Source organism: Bos javanicus, chromosome 20 (assembly GCF_032452875.1).
Source record: "Bos javanicus breed banteng chromosome 20, ARS-OSU_banteng_1.0, whole genome shotgun sequence".
In the NCBI taxonomy this organism is placed as follows: Eukaryota; Metazoa; Chordata; class Mammalia; order Artiodactyla; family Bovidae; genus Bos; species Bos javanicus.
In genome coordinates, this window is record NC_083887.1 from 58,417,424 (window position 1) to 58,440,102 (window position 22,679).

Here is a 22,679-nt window from a genome sequence, read left to right on the forward strand (position 1 = left end):
CACTCCCACTGAATAAAAGTACCACTCAATAAATAAAGTGGAGGCACACCTCAGGGGTGTTGTGGGCTTGATTTCAGAGCACTGTGATAAAGAAAATACTACAATAAAGTTAGTCACATGAGTTTTTGGTTCTCTCCAAATTAGACTGTTCAAGTGTCCAATAGCACTGTCTAAAAACTGCATATAGTTTAACTAAAAAATACTTTACAGCTAAAAAAAATGCTAACCATCATCTGAATCTTCAAGTCAGTCATAATCTTTTTGCTGGCAGAGGGTTTGAAAATTGCAAGAATCAACAAAATGTGACACACAGACATGAAGTGAGCAAATGCCGTTGGCAGAATGGCTCCCACAGACGCGCCCAATAGAGTTGCCACAAACCATCAATTAGTTTAAAAAGCAGGTTCTGTGAAGCGGAAAAAAAAATGCAATAAAATGCAATATGCTTGAATGTATTAATATGTATATGTATGTGCATGTATGATTCAGCATGCATGTGACCTGGTAAATCATCATTGTGACAAACAGCACACTTCTAGAAAGCTTGCTGTGAAAGGGTAAAAGCTGGCTGGTCCTGCTTGTTCCCAGCCATGAAACACGAATGTGCAGCCCCTGCTCTCAGCCTCAACACAGTTCCTTTGAGGTGCTGGAGTTGATACCAACAACCATGAACAAAAACAACAACACATTTAAAAAAGAAATAACTTCAAATAACCAAGATGTTACTTGAAAATATACCCCAATGAACATCCTCATGGGATTTGAAAATTAAATACAGTCAACCCTGAACTGATCGCTTTTGCTGTCGAACAAACTTAGGTAACAGCCGACACTCAATAGCTCTGTGCAGTGACAGGAGATGTGACTTCACACATAGAAAGCCAGTGACCTGGGAGACCTGTCGGCCCTGTCCTGAGCCCTGGATCTGGGAGGACAGCCCCACTGTGAAATGGAATAAAACGCCTCTCTTTAGGGACCAGAATGAGGAAGATCATTTACTCTGCGTGTCGTTTTCTTCCAGCCTTTCGAAGTCTTAAAAACAATCTTTAAAAAGATGATTTGATACAGACACGTGTTTCAGCTGTATTTACCTCTGTGGCCCTGGAGACCCCCATGTGCCGCAGCTACAGAAGGGGGTTAATTCCTCCCAATCCCGTGATTACATGCACAAGAGTCGATAGCAGTTTCACACTCGCCCGGGCGAGACAGCGGTGTCCACCTCAGCCCTGTCCCTGCTTGGTCGAGCCTTGCAGGCAGAGAGGGTATGATCTTTTGTAAACAGATGATGCACTTCAAGCAGGATTGCTCATTCTTAAAAATCTACATTTTTGCAGAGGCGACTTCAGCTCAGAACTAATCAATATAGCGTTCTGTTTAAGAGAAAATCCTTTCTCCCTCTGTGTGGGAGTACGTGTGTCTGAACCCGCCTGCCAATGCAGGACACTCGGGTTTGATGCATATATTTTTATTTATTTTTATGTTAAGTGTGACTGAAACGTTCCCATGTCAGCCTCGTGCTCCTCAGGCGCCACAGGGACGAGGCAGGAGAACCAGGCCATCAAGCTGACCCCAGGCCTGCAGTCAGAGTTTCCTGGGGACTTTCTCAGGGGCTGACACAGGACAGAGGGTCCCTGCTCTTGGGGACTCCTGTACTGTGACAACAGGGAGACCAGGGAAGGGGAGGGCTTGGACGATCCATGTGTCAGGTGATACTTTATTCAGCTGAAGTGTTTCTAAGTACTAAACATTACACTAACAAGACGCTGGGCTGCCCCGGTAGGTGCAAACATGTTTCACCGTCATTGACTGTGCTGGGACTCAGAGCCGAGCCTGGTACTTGCCACTGGATGGAGATGAATAAACCCACCAGGGTTTATTAAATAAATTTCACCCTGGGGACCCGCCTGAAGTGCTTTCAATGATCACACAACCGTCATTCAGGCAAAACTGTGACCCTTCATGCTATAAGCGAGTACAAACCCTGGAAGAGTGAGAAGAAGGGGAATCAAGTAGAGGGGTCACGGAAGCCTTCCTGCAAGAGGCAGCACTGAAGCTGGCCTTTGGAGCTGGGCCTGAATAACACATTACGAGCTCACAAGGACGGAAGCTCCCAGGGGGTGCGGGCCTCGTTTGACTTGTCCCCTCAGGTGTGCCCAGGGCCTGGCACAGTGCCGGCTGTATAGGAGGCACCTCACAGGGACCGGAAACAGCAGAAATTCCAGCCCAAAGAAACAGCGATGCTGATTCACAGCCTTATGTTCCCTCAGCTGAGCAACCGCACCAGAGAACCGTGAAGGTGGCAGGGCCTCCCCAACACGTGGTGAGCATCCTGACGGAGCTCCGTCATGCCCCAGGAGCCGAGGGAGGCAGGGAAAAGCAGAGGCTGACTCACCAAATGAAACCAAATCGACTGCAGGCCTTAACATTCATCAGCAGAACACCCACACCTCAGAAGTGATGGGAGAGCATATGTATAGAGAGAGGGATATATACATCTCACCTACTAGGCTCCTCCATCCATGGGATTCTCCAGGCAAGAATACTGAAGTGGGTTGCCATTTCCTTCTCCAGGGGATCTTCCCAACCCAGGGATCGAACCCAGTTCTCCTGCATTACAGGCAGAGGCTTTAAAGTTCATATATGTATCTGAATCACCCGAAACTAAGACAACATTGTAAATCATCTATGTAAATCAACGAAAAAATAAATACTAAAAAGAAAATAAACAGAAGTGATGGGGACACCACCTAAGCCAACAAACGGAACTTCCATGTGTTTCTGTGCCTAAAAGACAGCACTTGGGGATACGTGGCGCGGGAGCAACGCAGCACACGATACGAATTTTCATGCAGGTGTTGCTGGTTGTAAAAATGGTTCAAAAAGAAAAACAGAGATGTCACTTCTGAGCGTCTCTATGTAGGCTCAGCTGCACAGGATGGTTCGCTGCACTTTGAGCAGTAGTTTCAAAAGAGATTTTTTCCCTCAGTTGGCAGGTCAAGCACTAGAAACGTGGCCGAGACCTGAGCGGTCGGGCCTAGAGCCAGGAGAAGGCAGAGCTGTCCAAGGTCCGAGCTCACCAGTGCCCCAATGAATCGTGTTCCCAGGGAGCAGAGGTGCTCTTCTCGAGCTGCTATTTGTTATCACTTAATGACATTATTTCACTTAACTGCAATATTTATGACTCAGAAATATGCTAACAGCGGTTTACAAACTAAGAAGGAAATTTTGCTGTTTTAAAAATTTTACCTTGGAAAATGATTTCGTTTCAGAAGCCTGAAAATGTGGAGGGAAAGTTTCTTCACCTGTCTCTAAGATTAGCAGGTATTTCTTCTTGTGCAGGTCTGGTTAATGAGTCATAATTCAGGTGATTAGCAATGAAAAAATAACCCCAAAGTAGAACAAACAGATAAATTCCTTCCCTCTCCAGTTTGTTTTTAACAATAATATTTAATTCTTTACACTGTTGGACACACAAACCCATTGATTTGGGCAAAACTGAGTCTCTTAAGTTGAAAAGAAAAAAACCAGTAAATCTTATTTTTTTCTTTTCAACTAGAGACTCATTTTGCCCAGATCAATGGATTTTAACAGTCCATTTACAAGCTCTTTACCAGACTGTGACATATGCATAAATCAGGAATTTAAAAACACTTAAAAATTACTTAAATCAATCATTAATGCTATGCTAAGTCGCTTAAGTCGTGTCTGACTCTGTGCGACCCCATGGACAGCAGCCCACCAGGATCCTCTGTCCACGGGATTCTCTAGGCAAGAATACCGGATGGGTTGCCATTTATAGAAGGAAATAAAAGTGAACGTTGCTCAGTCGTGTCCAATTCTTTGTGACCCCATGGACTATATAGTCCATAGAATTCTCCAGGCCAGAATACTGGTGTACCCCTTCCCTTCTCTAGGGGATCTTCCCAACCCAGGGATCGAATTGCAGGTGGATTCTTTCCTAGCTAACCCAGGGAGAAAGGAAATAAAGGGCCTACTATTTTTCGTCATCTGAAGGACAGATTCTGACCACTAGACCAACTGCTCTGATGCCAACTTTAATAACGTGTCCTAATGGCATCAAGTAGAATTGAGGTCTCCGATGTGACTGAGCATCAGTCACATGACACACAGGTGGTCTCCTTGGGAGGCCCCTAATGGCTGGATTGCACACAGGTGCCTCCCCCAGCTGAGCTCCCAGTGGCTGGACACACTGTGTCAGAAGGCCCTGGCACAGCTCAAGCGCTGCTGGGCAGGCCCCTTCCTCGGAGACCCCCTCTCTGCGAGGATTATGGGCGACTCAGGCCAATGACAACAGTCATCTTGGGGAGGAGACCTGTGGCCAGGGTTCCGTGTCTCCCTTGCATGACAGCATTTGTAGCCGGGGGACTGTCAGGCTCAGCGGTAATGAGTTTGCCTGCCAATGCAGGAGATGTGGGTTTGATCCTTGGGTCAGAAAGATGTCCTAGAGAAGAGAATGGCAACCTACTCCAGTATTCTTGCCTGGAGAATCCCATGGACAGAGGAGCCTAACGGGCTACAGTTCATGGGGTCACAAAGAGTCAGACATGACTCAGTGACTAAACAACAACAGCTGTCAGGCAGGACCGTGACCTCAGACTCCAGGAACACACCAGCCGGTGCCAGGTCTGGCTGGTTCACAGCTACATGCCTAGTTAGCACATCCTTGGGGCCCAATAAGTTTCTGTTTAAAAATTAGTGAGTCAGTGAATCGATTACCAGCTGAAGGCTATTTCCTCGCCTGAACTCTCTGACAGCTGTCACTGACCACCGTGAATGGTGACGTCCAGACACGGTGCTCTATCCCACCAGCTCTGAGACGAGCTACAGGTCACACCTGTTGACTGTGGTCCAGCTCCCGAGTTTGTGAACTGTGTGCTTTTCCGGCCTGTGCTATGTGGTGCTTCACTGTGGTGTGGAGTCAGGCCCGTGAGCGTGTGCTGAGGGCAGGGGGCATACCAACACCCCTGCCCCCACGCCCATGGTGTGGGCGTGGGGGCAGGAGAAGGATGTGGAACTGAACTTGCCTGAGAAGTATGATGGAAAACATGTTACTCAAAGAAACCGTACCGTTCCTGTTTCCATCTTCAGTCCCTGTGGCTTGCCTTCCCCTCAACTTCTACTTTCTTGGAAGAAAAAAAAAAAAGACTCAATACTCAGTACTGCTGCCTCTCCACCCTGTCACCACATTCCACGTCTACGAGGGTGCCCGTGTTCCTATCACGCCTTGCTGGGGATATGTCTTCCTCTTTCCAGCCTGGGGGAACTCCGCTGATTCAAGGTCCAGGTGGATAATCAGCTGAGGACGAGGATGTCAGAGAGACTCCGGGCTCATCACCGGGTCTGAGTCTGAGCCCGGCTCCTCCCCTCGGCAGCCCTGACCCAGGCCAACATCCTGGCATCTGAATTTCCTCCTCATATGACAGGATTACTTGAGAGAATGGAAATGAATGAGTTCTACAAACTGTAAAGTGCTTTTGCAAACACAAGATGTTGCCATGACAAGCTGGTAGCACAGAACCCCCAAGATGACATGCATGCAAACTCTGAGTCCCCAGAAAAAGGGATTTGGATGAATCATCTTCACATCACAGGCCTAGCACGGTACCTTTGCCAACAAAGGTCCACAGAGTCAAAGTTACAGTTTTTCCACACGCATGGATGTGGGTGATGGACCATAAAGAAGGCTGAGCGCTGAAGAATTGATGCTTTTGAACTGTGGTGTTGGAGAAGACTCTTGAGAGTCCCTTGGACTGCAAGGAGATCCAACCAGTCCATCCTAAAGGAGATCAACCGTGAATATTCATTGGAAGGACTGATGCTGAAGCTGATACTTTGGCTACCTGATGAGAAGGGCCGACTCACTGGAAAAGACCCTGATGCTGGGAAAGATAGAGGGCAGGAGGAGACAGGGAACGACAGAGGATGAGCTGGTTGGATGGCATCACCTAATCAATGGACGTGAGTTTGAGCAAACCCTGGGAGACGGTGAAGGATGGGGAAGACTGATGTGCTGCAGTCCACGAGGTCACAAAGAGTCAGACACGACTGAGCAGCTGAAAACAAACCATGGTAATCAGGATATACTCAACATCATCTTTAGATGTATGAAGGGTGACAGGAGCAATCTAGGTGAATTGTTTCATTGTGTTTCCATTTTAAAAAGTAACTTATCCCTCATTAAGAGGACAAGGTAAACTCCAGCCTAAAGAAATACTGTCAGCGTGTCCCAGTTGTTTAGAGAGATGCTTGTGTGTTTACAAGAGGAAGCCGGTTGTGAGCTGCTAAAGCCCTGAGTCGGGAATCAATCAAAGTTTCTTTCTTATTTTGAAGGAAACACAACTCCACAAAGATGGTTCTTTGCTGAAGTCAGAGTTCACCCAAAGTCCATGTCAGATTTCTTCTTAAAATATAGAAAAAAGCTAAAGAGAGGAGGGGAGGGGGGAGCCCTGCCCCCCGGCCCTACATAGGAGAGCTCCAACCCCGGAATGCACATGGCCCCAAGCTGCTGGGAGAAGGGAAACCGCCCTCAAGACCTCCAGTCTTACAGTCAGACATCTGTGATTAATAAAGCCTTTTTTTTTTTTTTAATGTAAGAAAAAAAGGAAAAGGGCCCATATCCTGCTAGCTGCAGACTGAGAAAAGGATCACGTTTCATTTTAACCCTCTCCTTATTTTCACGATGGGAGGAAGGGTGGGCTCCAGGATGTTTCTAAGGATCCCAGAGTACAAACTGGGTGGTCAAGGATGCTGTCACCTGAATTTGAACCGCCAGCTCCCCCCTGCCCCCGCCCCGAGTCTGAACAAGTCACCGACACGCCCTCCTGCCTGCCTTCACTCCCTCCCTCCGTGGGCAGAGGTTGCGGCTGCTTTGGTCAGGCGGTATCTCTAGAGTTCATGGCCTGCCTTTCCCTTCAAGTGAGACTTCACAGAGTCATGGTCATTCAAAGCAATGGGCAGTGGGTCCAGCCTGTGGCTGGCAGGTACTGGGTGTGGGTCTCTGCCACGTCTCCAGTTTCCTGACAGTGAGGTGAATGTGATTCCTGACCAGGCTGCTGTGGGAAAGGAACACAAATGGTCTTTATCAACATATGTGTGTTTGTGTGTGTGTGTGTGTGTGTGTGTACGTGTGCGCGTGCATGCACCCAGTTGCTCAGTCTTGTGAGACGCTGTGCAACCCCATGGACTATAGCCCATCGGGCTCCCCTGTCCATGGGATTCTCCAGAAAAGAATACTGGAGAGGGTTGCCATTTCCTTCTCCAAGGGATCTTCCCAAACCAGGGATCGAAGCCGCATCTCCTGCACTGGCAGGCGGATTCTTTACCACTCGTGCCACCCAAACACGAGGCGGTACTCACATTTTTTGCACAGAAGAAGAAACCGCAAAAGACAAGCAAGCAAACAGAAGGCATGGGGGTGCGAGCTGTATGAGGATCCGTCAGAAAGACAAGCTTCCGAGCTGAGAGCAGGAGGAAAGAGCAGCGGGGACAGCAAAGCCTGGCCACTGTCACCGAGGCTCTGCTGCAGTGGGCGCCCTGAGCTCTGCAGCATCAGCCAAAGGCACACACGGGACCATCACCGATCACTGATGACTGTCGAGCCTGGTGAGGCACGACCACCACACAGAGGCAGACACGCAACCCTCGGAGGCTTCCCAAGGAAAGCTAGCTCACATTTCAATGTCTCCTTCACCGAGGCTTCTAGAACGATTTTAGCTGGTTAGTTTTAAAGAAAGATAGCCCCGTCTTCCTGTCCATTGTAGGTGCTCCAAAATATCTGTCAAATGAACCACAGGGCGCTGTCTTGATACTAACTCCATCAGGGACAGCTGAGCTCAGAGCTCGGCAGGCTCCCACAGCAAAGTGCTAACTTACAATTCTGGTTTCAAGGACTTCAGGAGGTATTTATTTAGCAGTTAGTGCGCAGGGCTAGAGAAAGATTAATTCAAGGACACCCCGGGGCCAAAAACAACACCATCAGACCATTTTAGTACAGACTGCACAGGGTCTGAGCAGGTATGCCTGGCCTTCAGGTATGCCGGGCAATCTGGCAGTTTCTCAAACCCCTGTCTTGTTATGAGTTCAATGCAGTTAATCACCCTTTCTTTTATGTAGGAAATTCTTCCACTGCACCGGGAAGGCTGTAATATACATGTGAAAATCAAGTCTATAAACTACTTATAAAGCAAAGGGAAAGTAAGTTGTTCGTTTGTGATGGCTGCTTGGGTTGGTTAAAATATTCTAGCGCAAAATCTTCTGCATAAATGATTGTCATCATTCTCTATATGTGCTTTTAGAATCAAGGCAACTTTTTTTGGGAATAATAATTGAAAACAGCAACACACTGGAAATCCTCTTGAAGAGCACACAAAAAGCGAGCTCATCCTAAATTACTCTTTCAGATGCTTCGCTCAGGATGTCATCTTCTCTCCATGCTGCAGAGAGATTACAATCACCTGGGCAGCCCGGTGTATTCATTCATGACAATGAAGCGTGCGAAGAGGCTGGGGTGCCCCTGGGAGAACTTCAGGTGACAGGTAGTAACAAGCTGCCTGCTGATACGGTTATACGTTTGGTGGATGAGAATGTAAGAACAAGTATTTTATAATATTTTCCCAAATTTAACTCTCTTTTCTACTTGTGAATAAGTATCTGAAAACTTTTCTTGCTCGACTCCTGCTTTTCCGTTCCGGTCACCTCACTCATCGTCTGTCTACATGAGTCTGTGGTTCTTGATTTGCCCCTCAGCACAATAAAGGTGCACCGGGGCTGAGACACGGGCATGGATTAGATGCTGCGTCCTCCGTGAGTGACCTGCTCCTCTGCACACCCCTATGTTCAGGTGGTCCACGGCTACACTCTGGACCATCACTGTCATGGCAAATGCATGTTAACATGAAAACATGTTAACTTCATAAAAAGTTATAAGCTGTACAGACGCCCTGAGCACGGACGTGGGGTGTCAGTGACTGAAAATGGTGTGTATTTCACTATTCAGAAAATGGTGGCACAAGGGTATTAAAACTCAGGTTTACACATGTCACAAGCTGGTACAGTGGGTCCTCAACGCAAAAATGGGAACTCTGCCTTTGCTTTCAAATGTGAAGCAAACACAGAAAACATGAAGGAGAAAGATAAATTCTCTGCTTTTTAAAAAAAAAAAAGTAATCCCTAGATTTACCAGAGGTCCAGCATAGCATGGCCATGGCTCAGGCTGTAATGAGGAACACATGGTCTCTGCTGTCTGAGAAAATGCACATACATGGCTGGCACACCCACTGTTCTCTGCGCAGCCCCCTTCCACGAACTCACATGGGAGCGCTCACTCCCAGGTTCCCTCCCGGCACCCCCGAGTGCAAGAACACCAGCGAACCACCGGCATCAATTATAACTAGAAACAAAGGGACTCCATCAGAAGCAACTGCTCTACCTTTTTCTTTGTGAAGGCTGAAAGCCAGGGTGTGTGTGCACACAGAGCGGCTGCCCCGTGCAATGCACCAGACTTCGGGATAATCTGTGTCACGAAATGAGAACACCCTCACACCAGCACCTAACGTGAGGGGTAGGAGACACGCAAGGCCTGCCACCTCTAACCAGACAGAACACACGATCGGAACTTGGATATGCAATTTGTTCCTTGACTCTGAGGAACTCTCTAAATGCTATTTATTCTTAGTGTGGTTTCTGAAAACACCTAAAACATTACATAGGCTTTGGAGAACGTGGCTGTGTCAACAAGTGCAAAACTTCAAGCATTGTTTTGCTTTTAATTTCATTCTTGTGAGGGGAAATGCTAACCTGTCAGAATTTCGGGTCAAAACACAGCTCATTTTAAAGGTTTTCCTGCATTTGAACTGCACCACTTGAACTTCCAAGAAGGAAATGTCAAGAAATTAAGAAGAAAGCAGATGGCATAATCCTCTGCTTGGCTAATCAGATGAACAGGATATTACATATTGCCAAAGTGGAAATCTGAAAACACCAGAGAAAGGAAATGATGGAGGAGGAGTCATTATTGACAGTGGGTAATGGATGAGTTAGTCTGGATCAACGAAAGGAATTTAACACAAAGCTAGTGCACGGAGTAACTTACCACACCCTGAACAAAACGACCTGTCTCCTGTGTGGGGGTCACATGTGTGGGGCCCCTTCCAGGTACTGTGGTGGGCCTGCGGCAGCTGGCTGTTGACCACCAGGATGTTGGCTTCCAGGAAAAACAAAACTTGGGAGCTGCCAGGCTGGTGACCAGAACATGGGGAGACGACAGCTATAGTGCCAGGGGGCACAGTGGCCCCCAGAAGAGACGGAGGGCCTGCAGAAATCCCCCGGCACTGCTGTGGTGACTTGCTTGCCTGATACCCCTCCCAGGGATGGGTCATGGACAGCCTGGGTCACCTGCTGGCCCGGAGCAGACATCCTCACAGGTTAAAACCACACGGACACGAAACACAATGATGCTCTCAGAATGTCCTCAGATTTGTGCGGGGCTTACTTCTAAGGGGATCCTTCTCGACTGAGGACAAATGCTGGCTTTGTTTGAGAGCGGTTGCTAGCCCATCTCCCTGTCTTCTTGGAATGACGGGGCCATTTTCTCTCTTTTTAGTTTAATGTGGAGTAGCCCTTGAAATAACATATTTCTAGGGGGAGATGAACAGCAGGAGTTTCCTGCAACCACAACTCTACACTGTCACAAAAGGAAAGGAAATTCCTGAGGGGCTATCTTGCCAGTGAGGGCTGGTGGGGGGCGGTTTGGGCTCATTCCTGACTTCTACACAAGGACAAAAGCAGATGTTTCTAGATATTCTTGCTAGATGAAAGAAAGACCCCTTTCCAAAAAAAAAAAAAAAGACATAAAAGTGAGATCAGAAACCACACATAAGTCTTGCAAGCTGTACCTATTTACATCTCTCTCCCTGCACACCCTCCGAGTGGATGGCTCCATCCCCTGGGGACAGGTCTGAAGGGGTGAAAGGCTGGTCAGCATCACCCCACAGGGGACACTCCCCAGCCAGCAAGCTGGTCCCCAGTCCACCCCGAGCCCCATGTAGGGCTGCCATGGGGGGTGTTCCGTGGAGTGACTGATGACCAGCCTGGCACCGGTGAGGGCAGAGGCGGGACAAAATGGCCCTCTGACACTGCACCTGGCTCCACGGCCCCCTCCTACGTGATTCAACAAGACCGGGGCTGCCCCACCACCCGGGCACCGCCATGCGGGCAATTAATGACATCCTGCTGAGCTCACCCCAGGGGCAGCTTAAATGCTCAGGGACCAGAAAAACTCCGAGGTGTTTCTGTTTGTTCGGCTTTTTAAGGAGGCTGAGGTGCTTTGTGTTCTGGCCCTCTCCCCTCTGCCCCCAAAGTCAAATGGCTGTTCTCTTCAAAAATCTCACTTATACAAAGAAAACATTATTTAAAAAAAAAAAGAAATTCTGTGTCCTTCTCAGATTACTTAGTATCTCATATACTGCTGACTTAGGGATAATGAGGTTTTTCTCTGTGATAACATGGTGGGCTCTTGATTCTTAATTTCTTCATTTGGGAAGCTATTTCCAAGGCAACACAGTGTTTATTATTGCCCTGAATAGATAACCATCTTTTAAGGGAACAGAAAGTTAATTTGAGGGAAGTAAGGAATCACATACTGCTGAAGCCATATTCTCTCCATCCCACCCTCGCTCTCAGAGGTATTAACACTAACAAGAAACATGGGTGTTTAACCCGCGGGCAAGATCGTTGCTGCTGTCAAAGGCAAAGTGTTAGTAAGTGGAAGACCTAATCTTATTTGAAGGCAGCTGACATGTGGAACTGTATTTGTCGTTATGGATATTGATGCTTTTGGTTAACGTCTTCATATTGTTGAAGAGGATAAGATAACTTGGACTACTTTCTTAAAAAGGAAACTAAAATTACTTTTTAGGGGTCAATTTGCAGATTTTTTAAGCTGAACATGTCTCTAGGTAAAGCCATGGACACGTAGAGATACTCTCCTGCAAAATGCTATAGAAGAACGTTCTGCAGCTAGGGGTTAAAACAGCATGATTTATTTCAAATGGTGACAGAATCTCTTCATTCATATATAAATCTATTATTATTTTTATTATTTTTAATTAAGAGCAGATGTAGAATGCCAACATGCAAGTCTTTTCCCTACATTCCAGAAAGTGCATGGACTGCATAAGAACACATCTAACCAAAATATGCTGTAAACCATGCAAACTCATAAAAGTTTTCTTAGAGCCACATAACTCACTCATACAGCCCTACACTCATTTTTATGGAGCATCAGGAACAGAGCCTGGCCCTGGAACGTTCTGCAAAAGTTTTCTTAGAGCCACATAGCTCACTCATACAGCCCTCCACTCATTTTTGTGGAGCATCAGGAACAGAGCCATAACTCATTCATACAGCCCTACACTCATTTTTGTGGAGCATCAGGAAACAGAGCCTGGCCCTGGAACGTTCTGCAATCAGCTCGCCAAGCACTATCACTCTTCACGTCATCTGCTCAGCAGGTTAGCTGAAGTTTCAGTCTCAAGGGATGGAATATTAGTTTAGAAAGAGTTACAGCTGTGGAGAATGAGGACATGGACAATTTCATCCACCTCGCCCCCCAAAACCACAAACCCAGTATCTAGCACATTGTATTCTAGGGTCTGTGATGATTTAGTTCAAAAATCAGAGAACCAAAAAGTCCTAACCAATTAGGAATTCCTTTCACAATTATATTTCAGTAATACCTTTACCAAAAGCAAAATGCTGCTCTAAGTAAAGCTAAGCACTTAAAAATGGGATTAAAATGTTAACCACGCAATCGCAGCTTTCCGCCCAGTTGCATGTGTGTATCCCACACGCAGCACCCACGTCCAAGCACACAGAGGGTCAAGGGTTGCCACCCTACAACTGTATCTCGTTTGATTTTATGATCTCTTGCCTCCTGACTCCCCTATAGAAACCAAATGGCCCTGAGTTTTTTATTTTTCGAATTATCATTTCATACTTCCTCGAGGACTGCCCACTCCCGTTCCAGGATGCCACATACTAACACCACCACCACCACCACAACAAAAGCCAAAACACAGAAAGATAACAGCGTCGGGATAACTGTTCTGGGCGTTCGTCATGGCGCCAGCCTGGGAGGTGACAACTCCACCTGTGACGTGTCCCGCTTTTTAAGAATCCCCCGCCCGCCTCGTCCGCGGGCTGTCCTGTTAGCATCTTCCCCACGTGTCCGCCTTATTCAAGCAGCTGAGTAACTGAAAAGGAAGGAAGAAGGGAGGGAGGCCTGGAGCGATTCCAGGAAGGAACAAAGCTGCCTTGGAGACAAAAGGAATGAAAAGGACGCCTCTGCTCTGAACGCCAATTAACGGCACAGATCCCATCCTTGGCTTTAATTAGTGCCCCCTGCGATCCGAGGCAGAGCCCCGACCAGGAGGGAAGGAGAGAGGGTGGGAAACAAGCAAACAGCCTCCTCGGGGCGGGGGTGGAGCTGTGCCCGAGAGAGACAAAGGGACAAACCTTCAATTTCTCCTGCGTCATAATGAGTATGCTCCCTTCGTGCTATTCAAGACTTATTCAGCTTCACAGGTGCTGCTGGCCACTGGGCCACTTCTTAAAATAACCCATCAGCTTTCAGAGATGAAAGAGGAAGGTGGGGTGGCCCTGAGGTGGTGGGGGGTAGAGATGTATTCTGTCTCAGATGTTTCTCAGGGGCTCTATTCTTGGACCCAACTCTGGTCTTTTTGCGATAGATCCATTTCCACGACAGTGTTATCACTGTTAACACGATGAGGCAACACACACTTCAACTGTGCATCTGAAGAGGGACAGTGGCAAGGACTGAGAGGACATCTTCTAGTCGAATTTTAAAAGCATAAACAAAAGAGTTATCCTTTTTTTTACCCCAAATAAAAAGCCTAAAAAATGTGTCTAAGCATTATCACTGGTTGCCTCTGGCTGCTGCCCCCCCCTTCCCCTGCTCTGCGTTCCACGTGTCTGTGAATTTTCCTTTGTAAACACTTGGCACACACAGCTTCAGAGGGACCCCGACTGTACTTCGGGCTGGTACGCTCTGTTCACGTTTGTGTGTTTTTTTATGTGAGAGCTGTAAAAACTGATGAGCAGCATCTGGACTGTGGATTCTCAGGGCAGGAGGAGGAAGGGGGAGCCTTGGAGGATGAATTCCGAGGCTCACAACCAATTCCCTGGTGGGCTGCGCTGGGTTCCCAGCCTTACTCACCACACTGCCTCCAGCACCTGGAAGAGACCCTTCCGGACCAAAGTCATAAATCCGTGTTCCCCATGAAGCTGAGCTGTAGGGATATACTTAGAAAGAGCACAAGGCAAGGCGGGGAGGGTTACAGTGGGGGAAGAGGAGGGGTCTGGTCCTTGTCCATCGAGAGGAAAGCCGTCCAGAACCAGGCAGGGTTGTTTGGTCTGGAGGCTCCTGACCTGGGACCTTCGGGGCACTCCTCAGCCTCTTTTTCACATAAACTTCAAAAAGCTTTAACATTTCAAAACTTTTATATTCACTTTAAAGATGGCCCAACAACTTAAAAGTTTCTTTGCCTTTTGGCTGGAAACACACAAGTATGTGAATTGGGCATGTAATACCAACACTTCTTTCTTTCCCCCTAAAATTGCCCATCGTGAACTCGGAGGGACAAATACATCTTTGATTAGTGACAAGTGAGAAAACAAATCATTTTATAACTGCGGTTTACTTAAACAGAAAAAACAAAAACCTTTAATGTATTAATAATTTTTGGAGAGCATAATAATCATAGCAGCAGCAAGTTTTTTTTTTGGCGGGGGCAGACTGCAGTTGAGCAAGATTAGCAAGGATTTAGCTTGCTGTGGCCTGGGGGGTGGCGGAGGGTGCGGGTAGCCCAGACAGGAACACTGGTGGTCTGCCATGCACAGTCACACACTACTCCCATTGTATCACCATGCATACCATGTCTTAAACTTGGATTCCTTAAGAAATATTTAAAGAGCAAAAAAGATTTAAGACAGAACTTAGCGTGCACAGTAACTTGTATGAAACGGTCAGTCTTCGTCGTTGGAACAAGATAGCCTTGTGCTGGTGCTTCTGTGGTTTCGTTCACTCACGGGAGAAGAGAGTGGGCACTGCTGGCTAACCCCCTGCGTCCCTTCAGAACAGGTTTCACATCCCTGTATGTAGTCTTTGCAAGGTCTGTCCTTTTACTTTATAACAACAAAAACTGCACTGGTGAGAATCCACACTCTGCATCAGAAAAGAACAAAGAATGACCTAAAAGAGAGTTCTAGAAGGATGCTGAGGCACGTGCCTCCCTGCGTACGGGAGTCTGTTTAATGTTAAGGAAGATCACTGCTTCATGTTTCTGCAGCACTGGAATAAGAGTCCACATGTTCTATAAAAGGGCGTATTTCAGAATGAGAACCAACTCAATAGTCCTACTATCTTATCAGTACAACTGGGCTCTCCTGCTGGCGCCCTCGTAAAAGATAATTTATAGTTCTTCTTGACCTCATCTTTTCTTTTTTTCCCTAACACTAGCTTAGCGGGAAAATTCTCAGGGCTTATGGCTGTGTGAGTGATTGGAAAGAGCAACATCTGCAAATAAAATTCCAAGCAAGACTAATTCCCAGGTGGACAAGGAGGAGAACGCCCCACTGAAGATGTCAGAAAGCAGACAAACGGCCTTTCCCAATGCGCTCCAACGAATGAACTGCAAGACTGCTTGTGGGTATAAAGGAAGCTTTGCAATCACTCTGATTTATTGGCTATTTTAAAGTTACTCTGGGATTCATTTCTTGGGTATTTCTCAGAACCATTTTTCCCTTCCCAATCTGATACCTATATATGTCCCCCTCATCAACTGAATGAGTGGAATCAGAATGTATTAAAATATCACTCTGATGTAACACGGCATTCAGGAAGTTATCTGGGAATTACTATGAAAGTTGGGAAAGAGATGGACAGTCACATTTCTTCAGGAAAACAAACCAACCAACCACAGAGTAGAGTTTTGCTTTCCCTCTTCTGTCCTTTACTGTGAAGAGATTAGCCTCCTCCCCGGCCCCCACATGAAAATTCTAGAGGACATCTATTTCTTTCCAAATTTGTCAGCTTAAAACTTTTGTGTGACAGCTTGGATAACATCACCTAGAGTTTCCATTATAGTCTGAGAATTATCAGACAAAAATATATCTTGGAGAAACCCAAACTGCAATTGCATAAGATCCTTCTGTATTCACAAAGTTAGTTTAAGAAGGTCTCTGGAGAAGAAGTCCTAAGGACCTAAAATACAGCTAGAGTCCAAATTCCTTCCATAAGAAGAATGCCCCATCTTCTTAAAATCTCAGCAAAATTGCTCATTAAGAGACTTTGGTCTGCACTCTGGGGATGTTTATGAGAGCCGGGACGGGTGCTCTATTGTTATCTCCATTTGCACACAAAGAAACGAAGTTCAGAGACAGAAGGTAACTTACTAGAGTCCCAGAGCTACTTAGGGTGGCTGAGACTTTAAATCCGACTTGTGACAGTGTCGGTTGTTCTTTTCACTGCACAGATGTGATTATTTTCAATAAAGAGATCTCACAAACCACCTACCCCCACCCCTGTGCAGATGCCCAGGGCACAGCCTCACCAATGGACCTGCCCAGTCTGGAGCCATCCAGAAAGAGGCCGTTCTTGAACAGTTTAACAAGCATAAATATGACAAAAGCTATGGTCAGTGACTTAAAAAATGCTTTGATAGCTTTGTGAACCAAAAAATATGAGTATTATCAAACTCCACGTTCCGCACCGACAATTCAACTTTCACACAGCCAAACACCTCCTTTGGGGCCCAGTAAAGATAATTTGGCAGTTTTCCTCTGGCATTTCATGGGCAAACATGTAAACAGTGCCACGTCCCCTTCAGATACTCAAAGCACATTTCTGCACCTCCTCCTTCCCCCGATCGGGCCCCCCTTCCTTGGGTGGGGGGTGTCCCTCTACCTCAGCCCTTGTCCATTAGACACTGAAGTGCCCCGAAGTCTGGCCAGGTGCCCCTGGCTCTCTCCTGCCCTCTGCCCACCCTCTAAGATCACACATGGTAACAGTGGGTGAAAGAGGGCAGGCAAACATTAAAAGCGCCCTGGGTCAGGGCCAACATTCTCGAAGAAGCCATCCCGGCTGGGGTGCAGCCTGTGAGAAATCCCTTTCCGTGGCTGTACAGTCTGGACAGATGTCAAAGGTTATGTCTGGAAAGCTGGCCTCCTCCGGAGCTTGGCAGGGCGAGAGGGAGACCCACAGACCTAATTCCTTCCCTGGTTTTATTCTTTTGTAGCCTACTGCCTTTTCCTCCAAGTGGCACTTTTCAACTTCTCCAACGACCTTTGCAGGGATCATGCTTTGTTGTCTGGGCTCCAGCTCTGTGTATAAACCGGAGCCGGGCGCACACGCTCCCCTGAAATAAACTGGTGGTTACTGGCAGACCCGTCCCCACATATAACTGTATATTATCATTTAGCTGCAGATCCTAAAGGAAGCAAACAGAGAATCTAAATACACATGCAGGACATCAGAGTAGTCTGAAAAACCCTAAACAAAGTGAAACCTGAAACAGACACATGCCTGTAAGAAGGAGGCAATTAGTGGCACAGATTACTTTAGACTGTTTTATGCCATTTACAAGGGAAAAAAAAAAAAAGACTAATCAAGAGCATTCCTGAGATATGAAGAATAACTGATGACCCGAGAAATCAATCACCACAGCACTGCCCAGAACCCAGCGCCCCGTTTCTCTTCCCTTTCTTAGAAGTCTCCTGCAAAGCTCCCCTATGCAGCCCCTTACAAGGCAGACAACCCATCTCAGTGGTAAAGCGCAGACCCTTTCTGTTTTCAAGCGCACCGCCGCCGCCTGACAGAACACAGTTGGGGAGCCCCGCGGGCTGCACGGAGGTAGGTACCTAGGTCCAGGATCCAGTACTTGCAGGTGCCAGGCTGCCCGCCACCGCGGTAGGCTGTGCTGACGGCTGAAAGTGAGTCCAGCGGATCTACTGGCTTAATTCCGTTCGGCATGGTGTGGCCGGTGCTGACTCGAGGCTACAGGCTCGGGATCCCTGCCCCGCAGCTATGCCTCCTGATGCCGTGGGCAGCAGGACCGGGAGCGGGTGCCCGGGCGCTCAGATGCAATCCAGGAGGGACCGCTCTCTCTGTCTGGCTGCCCTGCACTGCCTAGCCTCGCCGTGGGCTTCACGTGTGGGAAGAGCCAGAAGCCTGGATTACTTTCTACCACAGTCACCCTAATTGGAGCTCAAGGAAAATTCTGAATGCGCGCTGGGAGCCAGATGTTTGTGCTCTCCTACGCAAGCCAGAGCTGCGATTTCCTGACTTTGGGAGATAGATGGCAAGTGACGGCTGCCCTCCCCTCCCCGGGCCCCGACTTGGGCTTTGTGTGCCTCTCAACGGAGGGCCGCGCTGAGACGCACAGCAAACAGGGCCTTCTGATGTGACTTGATAACAGAAAGAAACGTAATTCGGTCTGCAGCCAACTGGTTACATCACTGGGCTGCAACGCACTCCTTGCTTATTAGAAACATCTCTTCATTCTTCCTCACCAGAAAGCAGCCACACGAGTGAAAAGAAATAGCCTGACTTGAGATCTGTAAAAGGCGTTCTTAGGAAAGCATCTTAAAAGCTGATTTTCATCCTTTTCAGAAACTGGTTATCTTCTTTAGCCTAAGAAATCCTCACTCTTTCTCGGCCAAATTTCCATGTTTTCTGCCCTCATGCAGCACGGTAGCTTCTTAGAACATCCACTGTTTAACGATCACGAAGTCTGACTTTCAACTTCCATGTTCAGTGCATGCACTCCCTCTCCTGCTTCTCATTAACTTGAGGCGCACACAGAGCTCTCTGAAGTCCACTCTCATGGCCCAGCTCTTGCACTGGGCAATCACTTGGAATATGGTGGCTCAGGCGGTAGAGACTCTGCCTGCAACGCAGGAGATCTGGGTTCAATCCCTGGGTTGGGAAAATCCCCTGGAGGAGGGCATGGTAACCCACTCCAGTATTCTTGCCTGGAGAATCCCCATGGACAGAGGAACCTGGTGGGCTACAGTCCATGGGGTTGCAAAAGAGTCGGACACGAATGAGCGACTAACACACACACACACACACACACACACACACACACACGTCTAAAACGGTTGTCTGTTACCTAAAGATTTTCTGAGGGGAGATTATTGAATGGTTTCTTTCTCAGTTTAAGACAATTAAGAATTATTGTTTTTAATAGAAGAATAAATCCAGGGCACCCAAAGACAGCCATCTCTGTAATATCTCCTAAAACAAACTGTTACAAAGTGGGATTTGGCATTTATAGGTCCACATTAGGTCTCATATTCTTAAAAGACCAAAAACAAAGCATGAGGCTGTTTTTCCTTACAAATGGTACCATGATAGATCCAGATGGTGTACTTATGCCAGGACCAAGCAAGAGGCGGAATTCTGCACAGAGAACTTTCTATGAGAGGAAAGAAAACTTTATTACCGAATAAATAACCTTCTCTCTTGTTGGCAAAAAAAGCAGTACAAATTATGTCCTAGAGGAAATCAAGCTAATTGACATTCTAGGGTTTCATTTACTATGGCCCTTATTAAATATTGCACTTTGTCCCTTTCCAAAAACACAAGACTGCCAAGCAAGGGCCATTAATTAGAACAAAAAAATAGAGCTGTCAGGGAAATTAATTACTTTGTGTGTAATATAGGTTCCCCACTCGAGAGGAAGGGGGTGATGTTTAAAAATGAATCAAATAATTTTGGCTAAGATATATGAGAAGTTTCCTCACTGATTGCCCTCTTCAAATTTCAAGTTCACATCTGTCAGAGGAATGTAGCACAGCAGGAAGGAGGGGAAGAAGGAAGCTTTTCCCATGCCCTTCTTTTCCTAGTCACGGAAGTGTGAAATCACAGTGTTTACTACGTACTATGGCAGTTTGTTAAAAAAAAAAAAAAAAAAGTAAAGACACATTATATCAACTAAAGGTACCTAACACATGGTCTCCATGTGGAAGGGGTGATCATTTAACCCCTGCGTGCGTGCAGAGTTGTGTCCGACTCTTTGCAACCCCATGAACTATAGAGCCCTCCAGTCTCCTCTGTCCCACGCGATTCTCCAGGCAAGAATACTGGAGTGGCTGCCACGCCCTCCTCCAGGGGATCTTCCTGACTCAGGGATCGAGTCCACGCCTCTCACGTCTCCTGCATTCGCAGGTGGGTTCTTCACCTCTAGCGCCACCTGGTAAGCCCTGGATGGACAAACATGGAACCAACAGAAGTGCTGCTGTGAGTAAGAGGCAGGGATGGGAGAGGAGCTAAAAAAAGGAAGAATTCCAAACAAAAGCAAACGCTTCCTGGAAGTCAGTTCTGCCTCTAAGGCTTGTTTCTGCCTTGGAGGTGTGCTGGGGACTCTGCTCGAGGAGCCTGAACTATGTCAAGGTGAGAAAGACCCACGCGTGACCTTGGCTGACCTGGGAGGCAAAGCCTGTAGGAGCCGTGTCCCTGAGGGTGGGAGGGAACGGGTGGTGGGGACAGATGCTGGTGACTTCAGGGAACTGGGAACTGGAGGGGCTGTAAGAAAAGGCAGCAGGCAGCCTGCGGAGACCAGAAAGGAAGGGGCTGGGCTGCTCCAGAATGGATGGAGTGAGGCTAATGCTCCCGGCACACAAAGAGTCTGTCTGCAGGGCGAGATCCGTATCAGGTAGGAGAGGAGGTCAGGAAACCGGGACCACAGTGTGAGAGCCGGGAGAGAAAGGAAACAGCTGAGCTCAGGGCAGGACGGATGGAGGTGAGCTTTGCAAAAGAAGGCAGAGAGACAGGAAAACTACCTCAATGCAGTGTGTTAAAGAACATTTTAGGCATTTGGCAAAACAGGAGATGCACAATGTAGAAGTTGAAGAGTGGGCTTTATGAAGGAAAACAAGAAATTCTGGGGATCTTGGGGAGGGGGATGTTTTTGATATTTTCGTTTGCTGGCTGGACGTATAATTAAAAGTGTCCCCAAAGACACAGAAGGTGAGCCGCCGAAGATGGTGCTTTTAAACATGTTACCCAACACTTCTCCGTTAGGACCAACAGCAAGGGGTGCTGGGAAGAAAAAAATCGAGCCTTATCTGTATGTAAGGAAAATGAGTGTTGCTGCTTGGAACCGCGGTTGTCTCACACCCACCCCCAAATACGTAATTAAGATCAGGGAGGATCAGGTGTGTCCTCTAAATGCAAGGTAAACAGTGTAGCAAATGAACTAGCTGCGCTGTGGGCACAACAGAACCGCGCTGAAGAGGGAGGGGAGGAAAAGAGCTCGCTAGGGGACTCCGAAAAACAGTATTCTGATTATACACTGTAAAACCAAAGACAAAAAGAATCGTAAGTTTGTGTCACGGGTTGGCAAGTGAAAAAAGCTGAGTCGAGTCCTGCAAAGCCAAGTCATTTTAGGTAAAGAAAATACTTAATTTCCAAAGAGAGGGGGGAAAAAAAAAGGGCTCCTGGAACAGGACTGAAGAAAGTGGAGGTCGGATAATGAGATACAGGCGTCTTACTGTCAGGGAAACAGGCTCCAAGTAGGGAAAGGGGAAGGAACGGGCAGAGCGAACACTGTGTTGCTGGACAGGGGTCAGAGGTTTCAGCGTGATATGAACAGATGTTTGTTATGTCTACATGAACACACACACACACACACACACACACACACACACATGGAGAGAGATATAACATGAATATAGATATGTGTGCACACGTGGGTAGGTGCACATACGTGTCTGTTGAGAAGACCTAACAAAGAGTTGGTCCAGGACTGTGGCAAAGTTAACACCAGAAAGCAAGCAAGCCCTCCAAAAACGAGGTGGGTGTGTCCTGAGAACACAGAAGCCAACCCGAAGGCACTCCTAATGGCCAAAGCTAGAACAATCTGAGCAACAAAATTAGGGCAATACTGGATAATGACTCACAGAATAAAACAAATATCCATGACTCCGTATGATATAAACAGTTGAATAAATAAATGAGACAGAGGGGCCACTCCTCTTGACAAGATGCTAATGAACAAATTTTACAGGAATGAGGAAAAAGAAAATTGCCAGGAGGCAAACTCCACAGTACTCATTATTGTTGCAGGCGAGACCCACTGATGGATGCTGAAATGAGTGGGTAAAGGCAATAGGAGAAACAGAATATTTTCACAGTTTCAAAGCTTCTCCCACAAGGTTATTTATTAATTTCAATGAGAAAAACTGTAATTTCATGGTGGAGGGAAACCCGCAGATGCTGCTGTAGCCAGGTGATCCAGGTCACCAGCACTGGCAACGAGATGCTGGGGTCCTCCTGCAGCCCCAAATGACACCCAGCGGGGCACAGCATCATTTCTGTGGTGTTCTGGGAAAACCCCGTAAACTCCACTTAATCATGAGAAAGCATCAGGTGAACTCTAAGTGGGGGACGTCTTACAAAATAAAAGACGACTAATAAGTACTGATGCTGAAGCTGAAGCTCCAATACTTCGGCTACCTGATGTGAATAGTCGATTCATTAGAAAAGAGCCTGAAGCTGGGAAAGACTGAAGGTGGGAGGAGAAGGGGATGACAGGGCATGACAGAGGATGACATGGTTGGAGGGCATCACCGACTCGATG

The 22,679-nt window shown here is 47.2% G+C and overlaps 1 protein-coding gene across 6 annotated transcripts in view; it reads right to left on the reverse strand.

Annotated features, from left to right (window-relative positions):
- TRIO (trio Rho guanine nucleotide exchange factor) overlaps window positions 1–22,679 on the reverse strand; it is a 362,510-nt gene that overhangs the window by 46,996 nt on the left and 292,835 nt on the right. The window lies entirely within an intron of this gene.